At 36.5% G+C, this 7,455-nt stretch overlaps 1 long non-coding RNA gene across 1 annotated transcript; it reads right to left on the reverse strand.

Moving 5' to 3' along the window:
- Positions 1–5,551: 5,551 nt before the first annotated feature.
- Positions 5,552–7,038, reverse strand: LOC121804387. The gene is made up of 2 exons (XR_006051134.1): positions 6,835–7,038; positions 5,552–5,661 (listed from the first exon to the last, which is right to left on the reverse strand). It is a non-coding gene; the product is annotated as an uncharacterized LOC121804387 (long non-coding RNA).
- Between the last annotated feature and the right edge of the window lie 417 nt (positions 7,039–7,455).

Here is a 7,455-nt window from a genome sequence, read left to right on the forward strand (position 1 = left end):
TTCGGCATAAGCCACTGAGTATATTAACTACTCAGCCCTGCATGTGTTTTCCCAATATGCAGGTTGAGCGGCGACGAGCAATTGGTAGTGTTGAGCAATTTAAAATTGAAGCATGGTTTGGTTAGTTGTGAACTACGAGTGTCGTTGTGTCTCCACACATGACGTCACTCTTTCTCTTGAACGCTTCCGCTGAGACATTGTTTTTACTCATCATTCTTTTAGCTTTAAACCTAATTATTTGGATAATGTCAACCTCTTGGCCCCTTTTTATTAAATATTAATTATTGGTCAAACTCTTTATTGAAACCCTAGTTTCCTTCGTCTGTTTATTAAGTTCTTTTAATCACGATCGCCCATATTTATTAACCCTAAAGGGCAGTCGTGACAGTTTGGTATCAGAGCGAGGTTTCTTTCCGCTCTGGACCTAAGAGTCTTTTGGAGTCAAAATCTATCCTTGTATTAATTGGCTAAAGTGTTAAACATCGAAGGCTCAACACCACAACTCGTCACGCCCAACCACGAAAGAGGGGTAAGAATATTTTGGCGGCTTTTAAATGAATTACTGAAATTTTTTTGAAATTCGATGGAAAAATGGTTCCTTGTGAAAATGGCAATTTTGGGCCTATTGGAAATTTAAAGTAAATGCTATGGCTTTTGGAAAAAAAAATTGTGGTCATACGAGACGTGAGACACTATGGGAGAATGTGATTGAAGGTGTTGAATGTTATGGATATTGAAGTGTGAATATGAATCGCATGCTTGAGGCGGATACTTGTTATTACATGTTTGAACTGCGAATTTAACTTGAAGGACATACATGTTGATTACTTGAGCGGAATTTTTTTTTATGCATATGTGGTCGAAATTGCATGATTACGAAACTGTGAATACAAAGCATGATGAGTGCATAGTTACAATTTTGTGGTTGGGATACAGATGTCCATAAACTGTACGATTTATGAAATGTGATTCCATGGACGATTAGATTGATTGAGTTACTATTTTAAACATTAATATACGCTGGATGAAATGTTGTGGAAGGCCAAATGGTTTATATGGATAAACATGTTTGACTGCGCAAATATAAATAGCGTTTTATGTGATGATAATTCATGATTGATGAAGTACTAGGTATCGTATAGAATCATTATGAAAGTGAAATGTGGAATTTTAAACTTCGTTGCAAATGTAGAATCCATATGAAGCTTGAATTAAGCAATGATCGAATATATGTTGAAGTATGCGACTATGAACTATGTCTGGAAAACATAGAGTGCCTAAGAAGTATGCTAGGTTGAACGTGCTCGAACATAGTTGTAAATTGATAACTACAATATCACTTTCCTGAGTGATGGGACAAACGAAAACATATACTTCGAACTAGACGGATTATAATATCAGTTCTGCCAGATTTGTTGTTATGTGGAAATATCACTTGTTGTCAAATTTGAGTGAATTATATGATGCATGTACGATTTAGGAATGTATCATATGACGTGATTATGTGTGACACGTTGAGAAATATTATGGCATGTTTTCCTTATGTTGATGAATGTTGGGATGGGTAATTTAAGAGAATGATAAAAGGAGCGATAGGACATGCATGATAATGTGACTTGATGGAAGACTGATTTGTATTGTGGTTTGGCAAGGGTTATTGTGTGTACCTGAGCACAAGGAACGAGGGTTGCCTTAATTGGATATTGAATTGTTTAAGCAAACTAGGTGGGCTTTCTTTCTCAAATCTCTTTATTTTCCGAAAATATGTTGTGGTGTTATAAGGGTGGTTTAACTGTTATGTCATGCCATGATGTTTTGTTTATGAGATTGTTGTCTGATGCCTAGTTCGTCTGAGCTTGCTCCGTTAGGCTATATGGCTGAGTTGTGAAACGAATTCGGGTCTGAGTAGGGCCGCAAACCCTATCAGGCTGTGTACACTGATGGGATCGTGAGCCGTCCTTGCTCTCGTGGGCGAATAGTGTGGCCACACTTTCGTCGCACTGTGATATGATGATTGTGATTGATGGATTGATGAGAAAGTGTGGAGATTGATTGTCTGGCCAGACTTTGAAATATTTTTGTGTTCTCGTGATATTTCTTAACTACCCATAAAACTCGAGATCATTGGTATGGATGACATAACTGTATAAAATGTTTTCGGCATGAGCCCATTGAGTACAACAAGTACTCAGCCCTGCATGTGTTTTCCCTATGTGCATGTTGAGCGGGATGTTGCGGTGGATGTTGAGTCGGCCTAGGAAATTGGGATGCGTTGTGTCTTCATACATAGGCATCATCCTTGACTCTCTTTGAAACCTTATTTCCGTTGCTATATTTTTGAACTATGCCTCAAGACCTTACTTTATTTCGTACTGTTTTTAGTATGTCAAATTCTATTAGACTTTATTTTTTGTTTACTTCATTACTCTAAAATGGTTTTTCGTAAACTAAAACAAATGTTTTCTTTTAAAAGTTAATTGGATTTTTTTATGTTTATTTTCCGCGCTGCTTCTTTGGAAAAATCGTTTGCTAAGTCTTTGGTAATTAATAATGAGTTTTCGACATTAAGTTTCTTAAAACCAAAAACTTGTTGTTTAACAGTTGGTGAACTAAAATATTATTCTTTTAAGCTAATTGAGTCTTTCATATGAACTGCCGTCCTTTAAATGTTGTCCTTTATTGTTTGTCCCTTGGTCACGATCGCCTCGTTTGTAGTACCCCTAGTATGGGCGGTTGTGACAACACTAAAAAAATAAAAATAAAAATAAGAATCACTACTAGCTCTACGGAGGAAAAAAATAAACTAAACTAGAAAACAAGGAAACAATCAACATGGAACTTTATATCTCACCCAATCCAAGCCCCTTAGCCCAAGTGGTAGAGGGGCAAAGATACCGCGCCATCCTAGAGGTCACGAGTTCGACCCCTAGGAGGCGCATCTTGGGGATTAATTTCCCCTGGGGGTGATGAGTTCACTGGCCTGGACCCAGGAGCTGGGGGAGATAGGTTAACTGGTCAAGCCCATGCTTGGGAAGATAGGTTAACTGGTCTGGACCCGTGCCTGGGGGAAGGTAGGTGGACCCGTTGGTCCCCTCCAAGACAACGAAGCGCAGCTCGGTGGTAAGACGCTTCACCTCCGACCGTTAGGCCGAGGATCCGAGTCACTTCGGGGGGTAGATGGGGAACCATCGTTGATCCTCCTTTAAAAAAAAACAACTTTATATCTCACCAACGCTTTACGGAGCTTATCAAGTATTGCAGCAGAAGATTGTGCAAACACAGAATTTGACAAAGGACACATAAGATTGAACCCACACAAATTGTACTAATTTCTCAATTTGGGTTTTTGAGCTTTGCTTCTACTTTCCCCCCATGCATGACTTAAATATAGTTCTTCATCAAAATTAGTTTCGTCAGGAATACAAGGAATTAAAATTAAAGAGATAGAAGGTTTGAAAGAATTCACCAATTTTTTGAGTATATGAGAACTTAGTTCGAGTATCATATCGTGTTCCTTCTTCTCCCACTGTCCCATTGATGTTGTCAAAGCTTCCATAGCAGTGTCCAATTTATGTTTGCTTTCAGATACCTCCTCTGTACGTCTCTTGCTTCTTTCTAAGAGCCCACTCATCAAGTCTTCAAGGCTCTCATATTCCCATGTCCTTGCCCATATCAGAAGTCTACTAAAACGGGACAAAGTCATTGTTGCGCTCCTTGCTTTCCTCAAGTACCTCGAAAAATAAAACAAAAAAAATTAAATAATATTACACTCTAAATTAGTATTATTAACCTTTCTACAATATCAGGTTAAAGCAATAATATTCCCTGGCTACGACGCCAAAAACTTGATGCACTTTTTATTAACACTATAAATACCTACAAGTATACAGAGTAGGAATAGTATAGCTAAAGGTCAGTACCGGGATATCGAACACGGGGAATATAATTGAACTAGCTATCATGTAATAAGCGTCATATACTATCTAGAGAAACAAGAGTTTTGGGTTTAAAATAAATAAAACAAGTAAACAACTAATTGTAATTAAATCACAAAGATAAAGTATGACAGATAAGGGAATTCCAGGGATGTGCGTTCACAGTTATGGTTATACAAATTCCTGCTACAATATCCTAGCACAATTATTACTTCGATAGAACGAGTCAAATAAGTTTTTCCCATGCGGCACAAGCGTAGATTACTAAAACTAGGCTTGTCAATCCTAGATCTGTAACTCCCAAAAGCTACTAAGACCCTTGAAAAGTCATCACTCTCAGTTAACAGTGTCGTTTTAAGGAAAGATAATTGTAGTGTCTAATAAGTGGATCTAACTCGCCAACCTCCTCTCACGATTATGTAGCAAGTTATATTAAATCACCACCGAATGTGTCACTCAAACGTGAAGTATTATAGAACAACTTAGGGAAGAAATGAAGTAAAAACAAAATGGCTATTAAATAGAAAACGGAATTGTATAACCAAAGTCGTTACTAACACATCCCTAGAATCCTATGATTTTAGTTATACATGATAGAATAAGCTAAAAACAAAGATTGTAGGGAAAACAAAAAGAACATAAGTGCTAAAGCAAATAAAACCCAAAGGTTGAATCCTTGTAGCTCTTTGATGATCTCTTACTTCCTTCTTCAACCCCTTGCACTATGAAGAACTCTCAAATTTATGCTATGGAATTAATTAGCAAAAAGAAGATGTAGATGAAGGATTAGGGTTGGAGGAGGAGCTATGAAGGCTCCCCTTTTGGGGGCTATGGAAGTGTGAATATTATGAATTAGGTTATGGGGTATATATAGGCTTGAAAAGAATTTAAATTTGGTAAAAGATTTCCTCCAAACAATAGTAAATATGGAATTTTCGTGCCCCATAGGTTAAGGAAAAGATTTGGCTTCACAAGGTAATGTCTTCTTTCCTTCTTTGAATTTCCGCCTAAAATTCTGCACTTGACAGCTTTGCGCGACTTTGGTAGAACGACCATAACTTTCTCTATAGAATTCCGATTGAGACGATCAAGGTACCAACGCGAAACTCTTTCGAAGACAAAGAGAATGACATGTAGAAAGCCCTGATCGGACTTCAGGATCGCCGGAAAATTGAGTTTGAACACAGGTTGTCGTGCGCGACCGTGCATAGCGGGCCGCTGGACAGCTCCAAAACTCTCTGGACTCGTTGCAGCGACCGCTAGCATGGGTCCAACGGGACGCTGGGTTGCGCTTCAGTTCCAGCTTCCAGATTTTACGTTTTTATGCCCTTTTTCAGCTCTATTTTGCGCATTTCTCACAAAACACGTCAAAATACCAAAATGGATAAAATATGCAAATAATTGACATGTAATGCAACTTTGACACTCAAATTGGAGCACAAAATGACCTTAAAATAGTGCAAAATCCGATCGTATCAATGACACATAGTTCACATGTACACTAGCCCGAGTAGGGACTCTCCCCTCACTAGGACCTGAATTCGATTTATAAATTTTGGCATAGCACATTCAGTATTGCCAAAACAGATAGGCATCATACATAAAAAAAATCATTCATGGCAAGACAACATCATCTGCATAAATAAATAATCTCAAATATACTTCATATTTTTATCCACACATTTGTATGTAGGATAGAAAAGTTCACCTCGTATGCTTCCAAACTCTGTAAAACAATAATAACTCACTTAGAGTAAAATTCCTTGTGATGGACCTTGTCCAATAAAAGATATAATCTATTTAGCTTCAAGAAATAAATAAAAGCGGATGATATGCACCTATGATATACATTCTATCTTCTACTTCTTTCAAACATTAACTATTTCACTTTAATTAAATTCGAAGATTTAATTATTGACATTAATTAATCGAGAAATTAATTAATTTAATAAATCAGGTGATTCACTTAGAGTCAAAATCATAGAAGCTCACTTAATTAAATTAATTCATGGAAAACATAAGTTCAAGCAATTAATTTAATTTATACATATTATTTAATTAATCTTAATCTAAATATTAATTAAATAGAGTTCAAGAAATAATTAAAGAGCCCACAAAATTAAATTAAAAGTGGCCTTCGTAAAAATCTTAGCCCAACATAATTAAATGAAGATTTGGGCTCATACTTTGACTATTTCGCCCCAACTTATAATAATATGATCCCAATCTAGAGCTTTAAACACAAAGGCCCAAAGTTGTATTTTTTTATATTCTAAACTCATACTTTCATTTCCTTATCTTCAAATACACAACGCCAACCTTTCTTTCTCTCACTACCTACGTCTCTTTCTCTCTCAACATCTCTCTCTCACTTTCGTCGAGGAAAAGATAGACTCGATTTCATTTACAATCAGATGTCCAAACAATGTTCGATAGTCCCAAAATTTTAACCGAATGTAGATGACTTACAAAGCATCATTTTGACCAAAGGAAGACAATGTTTAATGGTTAGATCATTTGTTATTAATTTCGGAAGTGGCTGTCGTTTTCAACAGTAGCAGCATCGGTTTACTACATAATTGGAGGTTCAAACCGAACGTTCTGAAATTTTAAAGGCTCATCCAACTAAATTTTCACCAAAGGAATTTAAATTTGAACGGTTCGATCTTCCGTTATTAATTTCCAAAGGTGTTGCCATGTTAACGTGCTTGTTTTCAAAAACATCAAAAGACGATAGCACTTGTAATTGGAAGAATGAAAATTAGATTGTTTGATACTAAAGTGAGCATGCTTAGTTTTAATCTATATTCTAGAGAATTTTTCTAAACATACATGCTTGAAGTAAGAGATTTTGACTAAAAGACTTAAATGAAGAGTTGCAAAAGCTCGTTGAACATACTTGGTGCTTGCTTGGAAACTTGCTCGTGAAAGAGGCTTTTAGTATGTAGTGTTTGAAATAGTTTGAGTGATGATTGGAGGTCAGAAGCCATCTCCGCTTTATACTACTTCTTCTCCGACAAGGAAGTAAAATAATATCAGCATAGCATACGTATTCCTTTGCATGAAATTTGGGATAGCTCATCATGATTTTGAAAACATTTAATTGTCGTGTTGTAGTGAACATTGAAAATGAGGATATGTATCATGAGGGATATTAAAAACGCATTTCTGACATGCAACAAAATGATACTCCCTCCGTCCCTAAAAATTTGTCACCTATTTCCTTTTTCGTTCGTCCCTAAAAATTTGTCACATTTCACTTTTACCATTTTTGGTAGTGGACCCTAGATTCCACTAACTCATCCACACTCACATTTTATTATAAAACTAATATATAAAAGTAGGACCCACATGCCACCAACTTTTTCAACCCACTTTCTATTATATTTCTTAAAACCCGTGCCGGGTCAAATGGTGACTAATTTTGGGGGACGGAGGGAGTACTATTCAAACTATTCACGGCACTATGCATACTATTGACGACATTGTTTGTCTGTACCTTTTTACCGTGTACAAATTA

Source organism: Salvia splendens, chromosome 1 (genome assembly GCF_004379255.2).
Source record: "Salvia splendens isolate huo1 chromosome 1, SspV2, whole genome shotgun sequence".
Taxonomy (NCBI): domain Eukaryota; kingdom Viridiplantae; phylum Streptophyta; class Magnoliopsida; order Lamiales; family Lamiaceae; genus Salvia; species Salvia splendens.